A 19,513-nucleotide genomic window follows, 5' to 3' on the forward strand; every position below is an offset into this window, starting at 1 on the left:
TTCACCACAAACACAGTTCTTATTGGTTTCTACCTTCACCACAAACACAGTTCTTATTGGTTTCTACCTTCACCACAAACACAGTTCTTATTGGTTTCTACCTTCACCACAAACACAGTTCTTATTGGTTTCTACCTTCACCACAAACACAGTTCTTATTGGTTTCTACCTTCACCACAAACACAGTTCTTATTGGTTTCTACCTTCACCACAAACACAGTTCTTATTGGTTTCTACCTTCACCACAAACACAGTTCTTATTGGTTTCTACCTTCACCACAAACACAGTCCTCTTGGGTTTCTACCTTCACCACAAACACAGTTCTTATTGGTTTCTACCTTCACCACAAACACAGTTCTTATTGGTTTCTACCTTCACCACAAACGCAGTCCTCTTGGGTTTCTACCTTCACCACAAACACAGTCCTTATTGGTTTCTATCTTCACCACAAACACAGTTCTTATTGGTTTCTAACTTCACCACAAACACAGTCCTCTTGGGTTTCTACCTTCACCACAAACACAGTTCTTATTGGTTTCTACCTTCACCACAAACACAGTTCTTATTGGTTTCTACCTTCACCACAAACACAGTTCTTATTGGTTTCTACCTTCACCACAAACACAGTCCTCTTGGGTTTCTACCTTCACCACAAAAACAGTCCTTATTGGTTTCTACCTTAACCACAAACACAGTCCTCTTGGGTTTCTACCTTCACCACAAACACAGTTCTTATTGGTTTCTATCTTCACCACAAACACAGTTCTTATTGGTTTCTACCTTCACCACAAACACAGTCCTCTTGGGTTTCTACCTTCACCACAAACACAGTTCTTATTGGTTTCTACCTTCACCACAAACACAGTTCTTATTGGTTTCTACCTTCACCCCAAACACAGTCCTCTTGGGTTTCTACCTTCAACACAAACACAGTTCTTATTGGTTTCTACCTTCACCACAAACACAGTCCTTATTGGTTTCTACCTTCACCCCAAACACAATCCTCTTGGGTTTCTACCTTCAACACAAACACAGTTCTTATTGGTTTCTACCTTCACCACAAACACAGTTCTTATTGGTTTCTACCTTCACCACAAACACAGTCCTCTTGGGTTTCTACTTTCACCACAAACACAGTTCTTATTGGTTTATACCTTCACCACAAACACAGTTCTTATTGGTTTCTACCTTCACCACAAACACAGTCCTCTTGGGTTTCTACTTTCACAAAACACAGTTCTTATTGGTTTCTACCTTCACCACAAACACAGTTCTTATTGGTTTCTACCTTCACCACAAACACAGTCCTCTTGGGTTTCTACCTTCATCACAAACACAGTTCTTATTGGTTTCTACCTTCACCACAAACACAGTTCTTATTGGTTTCTACCTTCACCACAAACACAGTCCTCTTGGGTTTATACCTTTACCACAAACACAGTTCTTATTGGTTTCTACTTTCACCACAAACACAGTTCTTATTGGTTTCTACCTTCACCACAAACACAGTCCTCTTGGGTTTCTACCTTCACCACAAACACAGTTCTTATTGGTTTCTACCTTCACCACAAACACAGTCCTCTTGGGTTTCTACCTTCACCACAAACACAGTCCTTATTGGTTTCTACCTTCACCACAAACACAGTTCTTATTGGTTTCTACCTTCACCACAAACACAGTCCTCTTGGGTTTCTACCTTCACCACAAACACAGTTCTTATTGGTTTCTACCTTCACCACAAACACAGTTCTTATTGGTTTCTACCTTCACCACAAACGCAGTCCTCTTGGGTTTCTAGCTTCACCACAAACACAGTTCTTATTGGTTTCTACCTTCACCACAAACACAGTTCTTATTGGTTTCTAACTTCACCACAAACACAGTCCTCTTGGGTTTCTACCTTCACCACAAACACAGTTCTTATTGGTTTCTACCTTCACCACAAACACAGTTCTTATTGGTTTCTACCTTCACCACAAACACAGTCCTCTTGGGTTTCTACCTTCACCACAAAAACAGTCCTTATTGGTTTCTACCTTAACCACAAACACAGTCCTCTTGGGTTTCTACCTTCACCACAAACACAGTTCTTATTGGTTTCTATCTTCACCACAAACACAGTTCTTATTGGTTTCTACCTTCACCACAAACACAGTCCTCTTGGGTTTCTACCTTCACCACAAACACAGTCCTTATTGGTTTCTACCTTCACCACAATCACAGTCCTCTTGGGTTTCTACCTTCACCACAAACACAGTCCTCTTGGGTTTCTACCTTCACCACAAACACAGTTCTTATTGGTTTCTACCTTCACCACAAACAGTTCTTATTGGTTTCTACCTTCACCACAAACACAGTCCTCTTGGGATTCTACCTTCACCACAAACACAGTCCTTATTGGTTTCTACCTTCACCACAAACACAGTTCTTATTGGTTTCTACCTTCAACACAAACACAGTCCTCTTGGGTTTCTACCTTCACCACAAACACAGTTCTTATTGGTTTCTACCTTCACCACAAACACTGTCCTCTTAGGTTTATACCTTCACCACAAACACAGTTCTTATTGGTTTCTACCTTCACCACAAACACAGTTCTTATTGGTTTCCACCTTCACCACAAACACAGTTCTTATTGGTTTCTACCTTCACCACAAACACAGTTCTTATTGGTTTCTACCTTCACCACAAACACAGTTCTTATTGGTTTCTACCTTCACCACAAACACAGTCCTCTTGGGTTTCTACCTTCACCACAAACACAGTCCTTATTGGTTTCTACCTTCACCACAAACACAGTCCTCTTGGGTTTCTACCTTCACCACAAACACAGTTCTTATTGGTTTCTACCTTCACCACAAACACAGTTCTTATTGGTTTCTAACTTCACCACAAACACAGTCCTCTTGGGTTTCTAACTTCACCACAAACACAGTTCTTATTGGTTTCTACCTTCACCACAAACACAGTCCTCTTGGGTTTCTACCTTCACCACAAACACAGTTCTTATTGGTTTCTACCTTCACCACAAACACAGTTCTTATTGGTTTCTACCTTCACCACAAACACAGTTCTTATTGGTTTCTACCTTCACCACAAACACAGTCCTCTTGGGTTTCTACCTTCACCACAAACACAGTTCTTATTGGTTTCTACCTTCACCACAAACACAGTTCTTATTGGTTTCTACCTTCAACACAAACACAGTCCTCTTGGGTGTCTACCTTCACCACAAACACAGTTCTTATTGGTTTCTACCTTCACAAAACACAGTTCTTATTGGTTTCTACTTTCACCACAAACACAGTCCTCTTGGGTGTCTACCTTCACCACAAACACAGTTCTTATTGGTTTCTACCTTCACCACAAACACAGTTCTTATTGGTTTCTACCTTCACCACAAACACAGTTCTTATTGGTTTCTACTTTCACCACAAACACAGTCCTCTTGGGTTTCTACCTTCACCACAAACACAGTCCTTATTGGTTTCTACCTTCACCACAAACACAGTCCTCTTGGGTTTCTACCTTCACCACAAACACAGTTCTTATTGGTTTCTACCTTCACCACAAACACAGTTCTTATTGGTTTCTACCTTCACCACAAACACAGTTCTTATTGGTTTCTACCTTCACCACAAACACAGTCCTCTTGGGTTTCTACCTTCACCACAAACACAGTCCTTATTGGTTTCTACCTTCACCACATACACAGTCCTTTTGGGTTTCTACCTTCACCACAAACACAGTTCTTATTGGTTTCTACCTTCACCACAAACACAGTCCTCTTGGGTTTCTACCTTCACCACAAACACAGTTCTTATTGGTTTCTACCTTCACCACAAACACAGTTCTTATTGGTTTCTACCTTCACCACAAACACAGTCCTCTTGGGTTTCTACCTTCACCACAAACACAGTTCTTATTGGTTTCTACCTTCACCACAAACACAGTTCTTATTGGTTTCTACCTTCACCACAAACACAGTCCTCTTGGGTTTCTACCTTCACCACAAACACAGTCCTTATTGGTTTCTATCTTCACCACAAACACAGTTCTTATTGGTTTCTACCTTCACCACAAACACAGTTCTTATTGGTTTCTACCTTCACCACAAACACAGTTCTTATTGGTTTCTACCTTCACCACAAACACAGTCCTCTTGGTTTCTACCTTCACCACAAACACAGTCCTTATTGGTTTCTACCTTCACCACAAACACAGTCCTTTTGGGTTTCTACCTTCACCACAAACACAGTTCTTATTGGTTTCTACCTTCACCACAAACACAGTCCTCTTGGGTTTCTACCTTCACCACAAACACAGTTCTTATTGGTTTCTACCTTCACCACAAACACAGTTCTTATTGGTTTCTACCTTCACCACAAACACAGTCCTCTTGGGTTTCTACCTTCACCACAAACACAGTTCTTATTGGTTTCTACCTTCACCACAAACACAGTTCTTATTGGTTTCTACCTTCACCACAAACACAGTCCTCTTGGGTTTCTACCTTCACCACAAACACAGTCCTTATTGGTTTCTATCTTCACCACAAACACAGTCCTTATTGGTTTCTAACTTCACCACAAACACAGTCCTCTTGGGTTTCTACCTTCACCACAAACACAGTTCTTATTGGTTTCTACCTTCACCACAAACACAGTTCTTATTGGTTTCTACCTTCACCACAAACACAGTTCTTATTGGTTTCTACCTTCACCACAAACACAGTCCTCTTGGGTTTCTACCTTCACCACAAAAACAGTCCTTATTGGTTTCTACCTTAACCACAAACACAGTCCTCTTGGGTTTCTACCTTCACCACAAACACAGTTCTTATTGGTTTCTATCTTCACCACAAACACAGTTCTTATTGGTTTCTACCTTCACCACAAACACAGTCCTCTTGGGTTTCTACCTTCACCACAAACACAGTTCTTATTGGTTTCTACCTTCACCACAAACACAGTTCTTATTGGTTTCTACCTTCACCCCAAACACAGTCCTCTTGGGTTTCTACCTTCAACACAAACACAGTTCTTATTGGTTTCTACCTTCACCACAAACACAGTCCTTATTGGTTTCTACCTTCACCCCAAACACAATCCTCTTGGGTTTCTACCTTCAACACAAACACAGTTCTTATTGGTTTCTACCTTCACCACAAACACAGTTCTTATTGGTTTCTACCTTCACCACAAACACAGTCCTCTTGGGTTTCTACTTTCACCACAAACACAGTTCTTATTGGTTTATACCTTCACCACAAACACAGTTCTTATTGGTTTCTACCTTCACCACAAACACAGTCCTCTTGGGTTTCTACTTTCACCACAAACACAGTTCTTATTGGTTTCTACCTTCACCACAAACACAGTTCTTATTGGTTTCTACCTTCACCACAAACACAGTCCTCTTGGGTTTCTACCTTCATCACAAACACAGTTCTTATTGGTTTCTACCTTCACCACAAACACAGTTCTTATTGGTTTCTACCTTCACCACAAACACAGTCCTCTTGGGTTTATACCTTTACCACAAACACAGTTCTTATTGGTTTCTACTTTCACCACAAACACAGTTCTTATTGGTTTCTACCTTCACCACAAACACAGTCCTCTTGGGTTTCTACCTTCACCACAAACACAGTTCTTATTGGTTTCTACCTTCACCACAAACACAGTCCTCTTGGGTTTCTACCTTCACCACAAACACAGTCCTTATTGGTTTCTACCTTCACCACAAACACAGTTCTTATTGGTTTCTACCTTCACCACAAACACAGTCCTCTTGGGTTTCTACCTTCACCACAAACACAGTTCTTATTGGTTTCTACCTTCACCACAAACACAGTTCTTATTGGTTTCTACCTTCACCACAAACGCAGTCCTCTTGGGTTTCTAGCTTCACCACAAACACAGTTCTTATTGGTTTCTACCTTCACCACAAACACAGTTCTTATTGGTTTCTAACTTCACCACAAACACAGTCCTCTTGGGTTTCTACCTTCACCACAAACACAGTTCTTATTGGTTTCTACCTTCACCACAAACACAGTTCTTATTGGTTTCTACCTTCACCACAAACACAGTCCTCTTGGGTTTCTACCTTCACCACAAAAACAGTCCTTATTGGTTTCTACCTTAACCACAAACACAGTCCTCTTGGGTTTCTACCTTCACCACAAACACAGTTCTTATTGGTTTCTATCTTCACCACAAACACAGTTCTTATTGGTTTCTACCTTCACCACAAACACAGTCCTCTTGGGTTTCTACCTTCACCACAAACACAGTCCTTATTGGTTTCTACCTTCACCACAATCACAGTCCTCTTGGGTTTCTACCTTCACCACAAACACAGTCCTCTTGGGTTTCTACCTTCACCACAAACACAGTTCTTATTGGTTTCTACCTTCACCACAAACAGTTCTTATTGGTTTCTACCTTCACCACAAACACAGTCCTCTTGGGATTCTACCTTCACCACAAACACAGTCCTTATTGGTTTCTACCTTCACCACAAACACAGTTCTTATTGGTTTCTACCTTCAACACAAACACAGTCCTCTTGGGTTTCTACCTTCACCACAAACACAGTTCTTATTGGTTTCTACCTTCACCACAAACACTGTCCTCTTAGGTTTATACATTCACCACAAACACAGTTCTTATTGGTTTCTACCTTCACCACAAACACAGTTCTTATTGGTTTCTACCTTCACCACAAACACAGTTCTTATTGGTTTCTACCTTCACCACAAACACAGTTCTTATTGGTTTCTACCTTCACCACAAACACAGTTCTTATTGGTTTCTACCTTCACCACAAACACAGTCCTCTTGGGTTTCTACCTTCACCACAAACACAGTCCTTATTGGTTTCTACCTTCACCACAAACACAGTCCTCTTGGGTTTCTACCTTCACCACAAACACAGTTCTTATTGGTTTCTACCTTCACCACAAACACAGTTCTTATTGGTTTCTAACTTCACCACAAACACAGTCCTCTTGGGTTTCTAACTTCACCACAAACACAGTTCTTATTGGTTTCTACCTTCACCACAAACACAGTCCTCTTGGGTTTCTACCTTCACCACAAACACAGTTCTTATTGGTTTCTACCTTCACCACAAACACAGTTCTTATTGGTTTCTACCTTCACCACAAACACAGTTCTTATTGGTTTCTACCTTCACCACAAACACAGTCCTCTTGGGTTTCTACCTTCACCACAAACACAGTTCTTATTGGTTTCTACCTTCACCACAAACACAGTTCTTATTGGTTTCTACCTTCAACACAAACACAGTCCTCTTGGGTGTCTACCTTCACCACAAACACAGTTCTTATTGGTTTCTACCTTCACCACAAACACAGTTCTTATTGGTTTCTACTTTCACCACAAACACAGTCCTCTTGGGTGTCTACCTTCACCACAAACACAGTTCTTATTGGTTTCTACCTTCACCACAAACACAGTTCTTATTGGTTTCTACCTTCACCACAAACACAGTTCTTATTGGTTTCTACTTTCACCACAAACACAGTCCTCTTGGGTTTCTACCTTCACCACAAACACAGTCCTTATTGGTTTCTACCTTCACCACAAACACAGTCCTCTTGGGTTTCTACCTTCACCACAAACACAGTTCTTATTGGTTTCTACCTTCACCACAAACACAGTTCTTATTGGTTTCTACCTTCACCACAAACACAGTTCTTATTGGTTTCTACCTTCACCACAAACACAGTCCTCTTGGGTTTCTACCTTCACCACAAACACAGTCCTTATTGGTTTCTACCTTCACCACATACACAGTCCTTTTGGGTTTCTACCTTCACCACAAACACAGTTCTTATTGGTTTCTACCTTCACCACAAACACAGTTCTTATTGGTTTCTACTTTCACCACAAACACAGTCCTCTTGGGTGTCTACCTTCACCACAAACACAGTTCTTATTGGTTTCTACCTTCACCACAAACACAGTTCTTATTGGTTTCTACCTTCACCACAAACACAGTTCTTATTGGTTTCTACTTTCACCACAAACACAGTCCTCTTGGGTTTCTACCTTCACCACAAACACAGTCCTTATTGGTTTCTACCTTCACCACAAACACAGTCCTCTTGGGTTTCTACCTTCACCACAAACACAGTTCTTATTGGTTTCTACCTTCACCACAAACACAGTTCTTATTGGTTTCTACCTTCACCACAAACACAGTCCTCTTGGGTTTCTACTTTCACCACAAACACAGTTCTTATTGGTTTCTACCTTCACCACAAACACAGTTCTTATTGGTTTCTACCTTCACCACAAACACAGTCCTCTTGGGTTTCTACCTTCACCACAAACACAGTCCTTATTGGTTTCTACCTTCACCACAAGCACAGTTCTTATTGGTTTCTACCTTCACCACAAACACAGTCCTCTTGGGTTTCTACCTTCACCACAAACACAGTTCTTATTGGTTTCTACCTTCACCACAAACACAGTTCTTATTGGTTTCTACCTTCACCACAAACACAGTTCTTATTGGTTTCTACCTTCACCACAAACACAGTTCTTATTGGTTTCTACCTTCACCACAAACACAGTCCTCTTGGGTTTCTACCTTCACCACAAACACAGTTCTTATTGGTTTCTACCTTCACCACAAACACAGTTCTTATTGGTTTCTACCTTCACCACAAACACAGTCCTCTTGGGTTTCTACCTTCACCACAAACACAGTTCTGATTGGTTTCTACATTCACCACAAACACAGTTCTTATTGGTTTCTACCTTCACCACAAACACAGTTCTTATTGGTTTCTACCTTCACCACAAACACAGTCCTCTTGGGTTTCTACCTTCACCACAAACACAGTTCTTATTGGTTTCTACCTTCACCACAAACACAGTTCTTAGTGGTTTCTACCTTCACCACAAACACAGTCCTCTTGGGTTTCTATATTCACCACAAACACAGTTCTTATTGGTTTCTACCTTCACCACAAACACAGTTCTTATTGGTTTCTACCTTCACCACAAACACAGTCCTCTTGGGTTTTTCTACCTTCACCACAAACACAGTCCTTACTGGTTTCTACCTTCACCACAAACACAGTTCTTATTGGTTTCTACCTTCACCACAAACACAGTTCTTATTGGTTTCTACCTTCACCACAAACACAGTTCTTATTGGTTTCTACCTTCACCACAAACACAGTCCTCTTGGGTTTCTACCTTCACCACAAACACAGTCCTTATTGGTTTCTACCTTCACCACAAACACAGTCCTTTTGGGTTTCTACCTTCACCACAAACACAGTTCTTATTGGTTTCTACCTTCACCACAAACACAGTTCTTATTGGTTTCTACTTTCACCACAAACACAGTCCTCTTGGGTGTCTACCTTCACCACAAACACAGTTCTTATTGGTTTCTACCATCACCACAAACACAGTTCTTATTGGTTTCTACCTTCACCACAAACACAGTTCTTATTGGTTTCTACTTTCACCACAAACACAGTCCTCTTGGGTTTCTACCTTCACCACAAACACAGTCCTTATTGGTTTCTACCTTCACCACAAACTTAGTCCTCTTGGGTTTCTACCTTCACCACAAAGACAGTTCTTATTGGTTTCTACCTTCACCACAAACACAGTTCTTATTGGTTTCTACCTTCACCACAAACCCAGTTCTTATTTGTTTCTACCTTCACCACAAACACAGTCCTCTTGGGTTTCTACTTTCACCACAAACACAGTTCTTATTGGTTTCTACCTTCACCACAAACACAGTTCTTATTGGTTTCTACCTTCACCACAAACACAGTCCTTATTGGTTTCTACCTTCACCACAAACACAGTTCTTATTGGTTTCTACCTTCACCACAAACACAGTCCTCTTGGGTTTCTACCTTCACCACAAACACAGTTCTTATTGGTTTCTACCTTCACCACAAACACAGTTCTTATTGGTTTCTACCTTCACCACAAACACAGTCCTCTTGGGTTTCTACATTCACCACAAACACAGTTCTTATTGGTTTCTACCTTCACCACAAACACAGTTCTTATTGGTTTCTACCTTCACCACAAACACAGTTCTTATTGGTTTCTACCTTCACCACAAACACAGTCCTCTTGGGTTTCTACCTTCACCACAAACACAGTTCTTATTGGTTTCTACCTTCACCACAAACACAGTTCTTATTGGTTTCTACCTTCACCACAAACACAGTCCTCTTGGGTTTCTACCTTCACCACAAACACAGTTATGATTGGTTTCTACATTCACCACAAACACAGTTCTTATTGGTTTCTACCTTCACCACAAACACAGTTCTTATTGGTTTCTACCTTCACCACAAACACAGTCCTCTTGGGTTTCTATATTCACCACAAACACAGTTCTTATTGGTTTCTACCTTCACCACAAACACAGTTCTTATTGGTTTCTACCTTCACCACAAACACAGTTCTTATTGGTTTCTACCTTCACCATAAACACAGTCCTCTTGGGTTTCTACCTTCACCACAAACACAGTTCTTATTGGTTTCTACCTTCACCACAAACACAGTTCTTATTGGTTTCTACCTTCACCACAAACACAGTTCTTATTGGTTTCTACCTTCACCACAAACACAGTCCTCTTGGGTTTCTACCTTCACCACAAACACAGTTCTTATTGGTTTCTACCTTCACCATAAACACAGTCCTCTTGGGTTTCTACCTTCACCACAAACACAGTTCTTATTGGTTTCTACCGTCACCACAAACACAGTCCTCTTGGGTTTCTACCTTCACCACAAACACAGTCCTCTTGGGTTTCTACCTTCACCACAAACAGAGTTCTTATTGGTTTCTATCTTCACCACAAACACAGTTCTTATTGGTTTCTACCTTCACCACAAACACAGTTCTTATTGGTTTCTACCTTCACCATAAACACAGTCCTCTTGGGTTTCTACCTTCACCACAAACACAGTTCTTATTGGTTTCTACCTTCACCACAAACACAGTCCTCTTGGGTTTCTACCTTCACCACAAACACAGTTCTTATTGGTTTCTACCTTCACCACAAACACAGTTCTTATTGGTTTCTACCTTCACCACAAACACAGTCCTCTTGGGTTTCTACCTTCACCACAAACACAGTCCTCTTGGGTTTCTACCTTCACCGCAAACACAGTTCTTATCTGTTTCTACTTTCACCACAAACACAGTTCTTATTGGTTTCTACCTTCACCACAAACACAGTTCTTAATGGTTTCTACCTTCACCACAAACACAGTTCTTATTGGTTTCTACCTTCACCATAAACACAGTCCTCTTGGGTTTCTACCTTCACCACAAACACAGTTCTTATTGGTTTCTACCTTCACCACAAACACAGTCCTCTTGGGTTTCTACCTTCACCACAAACACAGTTCTTATTGGTTTCTACCTTCACCACAAACACAGTTCTTATTGGTTTCTACCTTCACCACAAACACAGTCCTCTTGGGTTTCTACCTTCACCACAAACACAGTCCTCTTGGGTTTCTACCTTCACCACAAACACAGTTCTTATTGGTTTCTACCTTCACCACAAACACAGTTCTTATTGGTTTCTACCTTCACCACAAACACAGTCCTCTTGGGTTTCTACCTTCACCACAAACACAGTCCTCTTGGGTTTCTACCTTCACCACAAACACAGTTCTTGTTGGTTTCTACCTTCACCACAAACACAGTCCTCTTGGATTTCTACCTTCACCACAAACACAGTTCTGATTGGTTTCTACCTTCACCACAAACACAGTTCTTATTGGTTTCTACCTTCACCACAAACACAGTTCTTATTGGTTTCTACCTTCACCACAAACACAGTTCTTATTGGTTTCTACCTTCACCACAAACACAGTTCTTATTGGTTTCTACCTTCACCACAAACACAATTCTTATTGGTTTCTACCTTCACCACAAACACAGTTCTTATTGGTTTCTACCTTCACCACAAACACAGTTCTTATTGGTTTCTATCTTCACCACAAACACAGTCCTCTTGGGTTTCTAACTTCACCACAAACAGTTCTTATTGGTTTCTACCTTCACCACAAACACAGTTCTTATTGGTTTCTACCTTCACCACAAACACAGTCCTCTTGGGTTTCTATCTTCACCACAAACACAGTCCTCTTGGATTTCTACCTTCACCACAAACACAGTTCTGATTGGTTTCTACCTTCACCACAAACACAGTTCTTATTGGTTTCTACCTTCACCACAAACACAGTTCTTATTGGTTTCTACCTTCACCACAAACACAGTTCTTATTGGTTTCTACCTTCACCACAAACACAGTCCTCTTGGGTTTCTATCTTCACCACAAACACAGTTCTTATTGGTTTCTACCTTCACCACAAACACAGTTCTTATTGGTTTCTACCTTCACCACAAACACAGTCCTCTTGGGTTTCTATCTTCACCACAAACACAGTCCTCTTGGGTTTCTATCTTCACCACAAACACAGTCCTCTTGGGTTTCTACCTTCACCACAAACACAGTTCTTGTTGGTTTCTACCTTCACCACAAACACAGTCCTCTTGGATTTCTACCTTCACCACAAACACAGTTCTGATTGGTTTCTACCTTCACCACAAACACAGTTCTTATTGGTTTCTACCTTCACCACAAACACAGTTCTTATTGGTTTCTACCTTCACCACAAACACAGTTCTTATTGGTTTCTACCTTCACCACAAACACAGTTCTTATTGGTTTCTACCTTCACCACAAACACAATTCTTATTGGTTTCTACCTTCACCACAAACACAGTTCTTATTGGTTTCTACCTTCACCACAAACACAGTTCTTATTGGTTTCTACCTTCACCACAAACACAGTCCTCTTGGGTTTCTAACTTCACCACAAACACAGTTCTTATTGGTTTCTACCTTCACCACAAACACAGTTCTTATTGGTTTCTACCTTCACCACAAACACAGTCCTCTTGGGTTTCTATCTTCACCACAAACACAGTCCTCTTGGATTTCTACCTTCACCACAAACACAGTTCTTATTGGTTTCTACCTTCACCACAAACACAGTTCTTATTGGTTTCTACCTTCACCACAAACACAGTTCTTATTGGTTTCTACCTTCACCACAAACACAGTTCTTATTGGTTTCTACCTTCACCACAAACACAGTCCTCTTGGGTTTCTACCTTCACCACAAACACAGTTCTTATTGGTTTCTACCTTCACCACAAACACAGTTCTTATTGGTTTCTACCTTCACCACAAACACAGTCCTCTTGGGTTTCTATCTTCACCACAAACACAGTCCTCTTGGGTTTCTATCTTCACCACAAACACAGTCCTCTTGGATTTCTACCTTCACCACAAACACAGTTCTGATTGGTTTCTACCTTCACCACAAACACAGTTCTTATTGGTTTCTACCTTCACCACAAACACAGTTCTTATTGGTTTCTACCTTCACCACAAACACAGTTCTTATTGGTTTCTACCTTCACCACAAACACAGTCCTCTTGGGTTTCTACCTTCACCACAAACACAGTTCTTATTGGTTTCTACCTTCACCACAAACACAGTTCTTATTGGTTTCTACCTTCACCACAAACACAGTCCTCTTGGGTTTCTATCTTCACCACAAACACAGACCTCTTGGGTTTCTATCTTCACCACAAACACAGTTCTTATTGGTTTCTACTTTCACCACAAACACAGTCCTCTTGGGTTTCTACCTTCACCACAAACACAGTCCTTATTGGTTTCTACCTTCACCACAAACACAGTCCTCTTGGGTTTCTACCTTCACCACAAACACAGTTCTTATTGGTTTCTACCTTCACCACAAACACAGTTCTTATTGGTTTCTACCTTCACCACAAACACAGTCCTCTTGGGTTTCTACCTTCACCACAAACACAGTCCTTATTGGTTTCTACCTTCACCACAAACACAGTCCTCTTGGGTTTCTACCTTCACCACAAACACAGTTCTTATTGGTTTCTACCTTCACCACAAACACAGTTCTTATTGGTTTCTACCTTCACCACAAACACAGTTCTTATTGGTTTCTACCTTCACCACAAACACAGTCCTCTTGGGTTTCTACCTTCACCAAAACACAGTTCTTATTGGTTTCTACCTTCACCACAAACACAGTTCTTATTGGTTTCTACCTTCACCACAAACACAGTCCTCTTGGGTTTCTACCTTCACCACAAACACAGTCCTTATTGGTTTCTACCTTCACCACAAGCACAGTTCTTATTGGTTTCTACCTTCACCACAAACACAGTCCTCTTGGGTTTCTACCTTCACCACAAACACAGTTCTTATTGGTTTCTACCTTCACCACAAACACAGTTCTTATTGGTTTCTACCTTCACCACAAACACAGTCCTCTTGGGTTTCTACATTCACCACAAACACAGTTCTTATTGGTTTCTACCTTCACCACAAACACAGTTCTTATTGGTTTCTACCTTCACCACAAACACAGTTCTTATTGGTTTCTACCTTCACCACAAACACAGTCCTCTTGGGTTTCTATCTTCACCACAAACACAGTCCTCTTGGGTTTCTATCTTCACCACAAACACAGTCCTCTTGGGTTTCTACCTTCACCACAAACACAGTTCTTGTTGGTTTCTACCTTCACCACAAACACAGTCCTCTTGGATTTCTACCTTCACCACAAACACAGTTCTGATTGGTTTCTACCTTCACCACAAACACAGTTCTTATTGGTTTCTACCTTCACCACAAACACAGTTCTTATTGGTTTCTACCTTCACCACAAACACAGTTCTTATTGGTTTCTACCTTCACCACAAACACAGTTCTTATTGGTTTCTACCTTCACCACAAACACAATTCTTATTGGTTTCTACCTTCACCACAAACACAGTTCTTATTGGTTTCTACCTTCACCACAAACACAGTTCTTATTGGTTTCTACCTTCACCACAAACACAGTCCTCTTGGGTTTCTAACTTCACCACAAACACAGTTCTTATTGGTTTCTACCTTCACCACAAACACAGTTCTTATTGGTTTCTACCTTCACCACAAACACAGTCCTCTTGGGTTTCTATCTTCACCACAAACACAGTCCTCTTGGATTTCTACCTTCACCACAAACACAGTTCTTATTGGTTTCTACCTTCACCACAAACACAGTTCTTATTGGTTTCTACCTTCACCACAAACACAGTTCTTATTGGTTTCTACCTTCACCACAAACACAGTTCTTATTGGTTTCTACCTTCACCACAAACACAGTCCTCTTGGGTTTCTACCTTCACCACAAACACAGTTCTTATTGGTTTCTACCTTCACCACAAACACAGTTCTTATTGGTTTCTACCTTCACCACAAACACAGTCCTCTTGGGTTTCTAAAAACACAGTCCTCTTGGGTTTCTATCTTCACCACAAACACAGTCCTCTTGGGTTTCTACCTTCACCACAAACACAGTTCTGATTGGTTTCTACCTTCACCACAAACACAGTTCTTATTGGTTTCTACCTTCACAAAACACAGTTCTTATTGGTTTCTACCTTCACCACAAACACAGTTCTTATTGGTTTCTACCTTCACCACAAACACAGTCCTCTTGGGTTTCTACCTTCACCACAAACACAGTTCTTATTGGTTTCTACCTTCACCACAAACACAGTTCTTATTGGTTTCTACCTTCACCACAAACACAGTCCTCTTGGGTTTCTATCTTCACCACAAACACAGACCTCTTGGGTTTCTATCTTCACCACAAACACAGTTCTTATTGGTTTCTACTTTCACCACAAACACAGTCCTCTTGGGTTTCTACCTTCACCACAAACACAGTCCTTATTGGTTTCTACCTTCACCACAAACACAGTCCTCTTGGGTTTCTACCTTCACCACAAACACAGTTCTTATTGGTTTCTACCTTCACCACAAACACAGTTCTTATTGGTTTCTACCTTCACCACAAACACAGTCCTCTTGGGTTTCTACCTTCACCACAAACACAGTCCTTATTGGTTTCTACCTTCACCACAAACACAGTCCTCTTGGGTTTCTACCTTCACCACAAACACAGTTCTTATTGGTTTCTACCTTCACCACAAACACAGTTCTTATTGGTTTCTACCTTCACCACAAACACAGTTCTTATTGGTTTCTACCTTCACCACAAACACAGTCCTCTTGGGTTTCTACCTTCACCACAAACACAGTTCTTATTGGTTTCTACCTTCACCACAAACACAGTTCTTATTGGTTTCTACCTTCACCACAAACACAGTCCTCTTGGGTTTCTACCTTCACCACAAACACAGTCCTTATTGGTTTCTACCTTCACCACAAGCACAGTTCTTATTGGTTTCTACCTTCACCACAAACACAGTCCTCTTGGGTTTCTACCTTCACCACAAACACAGTTCTTATTGGTTTCTACCTTCACCACAAACACAGTTCTTATTGGTTTCTACCTTCACCACAAACACAGTCCTCTTGGGTTTCTACATTCACCACAAACACAGTTCTTATTGGTTTCTACCTTCACCACAAACACAGTTCTTATTGGTTTCTACCTTCACCACAAACACAGTTCTTATTGGTTTCTACCTTCACCACAAACACAGTCCTCTTGGGTTTCTACCTTCACCACAAACACAGTTCTTATTGGTTTCTACCTTCACCACAAACACAGTTCTTATTGGTTTCTACCTTCACCACAAACACAGTCCTCTTGGGTTTCTACCTTCACCACAAACACAGTTCTGATTGGTTTCTACATTCACCACAAACACAGTTCTTATTGGTTTCTACCTTCACCACAAACACAGTTCTTATTGGTTTCTATCTTCACCACAAACACAGTCCTCTTGGGTTTCTACCTTCACCACAAACACAGTTCTTATTGGTTTCTACCTTCACCACAAACACATTTCTTATTGGTTTCTACCTTCACCACAAACACAGTCCTCTTGGGTTTCTATCTTCACCACAAACACAGTCCTCTTGGGTTTCTACCTTCACCACAAACACAGTTCTTGTTGGTTTCTACCTTCACCACAAACACAATCCTCTTGGATTTCTACCTTCACCACAAACACAGTTCTGATTGGTTTCTACCTTCACCACAAACACAGTTCTTATTGGTTTCTACCTTCACCACAAACACAGTTCTTATTGGTTTCTACCTTCACCACAAACACAGTTCTTATTGGTTTCTACCTTCACCACAAACACAGTCCTCTTGGGTTTCTATCTTCACCACAAACACAGTCCTCTTGGGTTTCTACCTTCACCACAAACACAGTTCTTGTTGGTTTCTACCTTCACCACAAACACAGTCCTCTTGGATTTCTACCTTCACCACAAACACGGTCCTCTTGGGTTTCTATCTTCACCACAAACACAGTTCTTGTTGGTTTCTACCTTCACCACAAACACAGTCCTCTTGGGTTTCTACCTTCACCACAAACACAGTCCTTATTGGTTTCTACCTTCACCACAAACACGGTCCTTATGACTCTTAATTTCACAAAGTTGTTCTGGCATTCTAGTTGTTCTGGTTGTTATGTTTTTCTAGTGGTTCTGGCATTCTAGTGGTTCTGGCATTCTAGTTGTTCTGGCATTCTGGTTGTTCTGGTATTCTAGTTTTTCAGGTTGTTCTGGTATTCTGTTTTTTCTGAATATTCTAGTTGTTCTGGTTCTGGTATTCTAGTTTTTCTGGTTGTTCTGGTATTCTAGTTGTTCTGGTTATTCTAGTAGTTCTAGTTGTTGTGTTGTTCTGGTATTCTAATTATTCTGGTTGTTCTGGTATTCTAGTTGTTCTGGTTGTTCTGAATATTCTAGTTGTTCTAGTAGTTCTGGCATTCTAGTTGTTCTGGCATTCAAGTTGTTCTGGTTGTTCTGGCAGTATAGTTGTTCAGGTATTCTGGTTGTTCTGGTATTCCAGTTGTTCAGGTATTCAGGTTGTTCTGGTATTCTAGTTGTTCTGGGATTCTAGTTGTTCTGGTTGTTCTGAATATTCTCGTTATTCTGGTATTCTAGTTGTTCTGGTTGTTCTGGTATTCTAGTTGTTCTGGTTGTTCTGGTATTCTAGTTGTTCTGGTTGTTCTGGTATTCTAGTTTTGGTTGTTCTGGTATTCTTGTAGTTCTGGCATTCTAGTTGTTCTGGAATTCAAGTTGTTCTGGTATTCAGGTTGTTCTGGTATTCTGGTTGTTCTGGTATTCTAGTTGTTCTGGTTGTTCTGGTATTCAGGTTGTTCTGGTATTCTGGTTGTTCTGGTATTCTAGTTGTTCTGGTTGTTCTGGTATTCAGGTTGTTCTGGTATTCAGGTTGTTCTGGTATTCTAGTTGTTCGGGTTGTTCTGGTATTCTGGTTGTTCTGAATATTCTAGTTGTTCAGGCATTCTGGTTGTTCTGGTATTCTAGTCGTTCTGGTATTCTAGTCGTTCTGTCATTCTGGTTGTTCAGGTATTCTGGTTGTTCTGGTATTCTAGTTGTTATGGTTGTTCTGGTATTCAGGTTGTTCTGGTATTCTAGTTGTTCTGGTATTCTAGTTGTTCTGGTATTCTGGTTGTTTTGAATATTCTAGTTGTTCTGGTATTCTGGTTGTTTTGAATATTCTAGTTGTTCAGGTATTCTGGTTGTTATGGTTGTTATGGTATTCAGGTTGTTCTGGTATTCTAGTTGTTCGGGTTGTTCTGGTATTCTGGTTGTTATGGTTGTTCTGGTATTCAGGTTGTTCTGGTATTCTAGTTGTTCGGGTTGTTCTGGTATTCTAGTTGTTATGGTTGTTCTGGTATTCAGGTTGTTCTGGTATTCTAGTTGTTATGGTTGTTCTGGTATTCAGGTTGTTCTGGTATTCTAGTTGTTCTGGTATTCTAGTTGTTATGGTTGTTCTGGTATTCTAGTTGTTCTGGTATTCTGGTTGTTTTGAATATTCTAGTTGTTATGGTTGTTCTGTTATTCAGGTTGTTCTGGTATTCTAGTTGTTCTGGTATTCTGGTTGTTTTGAATATTCTAGTTGTTCTGGTATTTCAGTTGTTCTGATATTCTTGATATCCACAGCAAATGCTATTCATTCCCAAAACCAAGCTATCTGGGAAAATACATTGTGTGTCTTTTCACCACTAAAGAAATAGTTACAAGTAACTATAGCAATTTGCATGCAACAATCTTTTCATTTATCACATATCAATGGCTGTATTGAATGTATGAATATACACACCTCTTCTGCAAAGTCACAATGCCAACTCCACTGCATTTCTACAAATCAACGTGAGCAATACAGATTCTTATTGCTGAAGCAGTTTGTACAGTAGTTGAATAGGGCCAGCCTATAGAGAGTGACTGGCAGTATAGGATTACTAATCATTAACACTTCTGAAGTCTAGAGGAGAATATGCAGATGGGTAGTATTGGTGTGAATAAACACTCAGTGTTAACCTGAAAACGTCTGTCTGTTCTCTGTTTAATTTTAGCAACA

General features: G+C 40.5%; 1 protein-coding gene across 2 annotated transcripts in view; it reads left to right on the forward strand.

Annotated features, from left to right (window-relative positions):
- Positions 1-19,513, forward strand: part of LOC118373470 (glypican-6-like) — a 220,187-nt gene that overhangs the window by 93,024 nt on the left and 107,650 nt on the right. The window lies entirely within an intron of this gene.

This window comes from Oncorhynchus keta, chromosome 7 (genome assembly GCF_023373465.1).
Source record: "Oncorhynchus keta strain PuntledgeMale-10-30-2019 chromosome 7, Oket_V2, whole genome shotgun sequence".
NCBI classification, from domain to species: domain Eukaryota; kingdom Metazoa; phylum Chordata; class Actinopteri; order Salmoniformes; family Salmonidae; genus Oncorhynchus; species Oncorhynchus keta.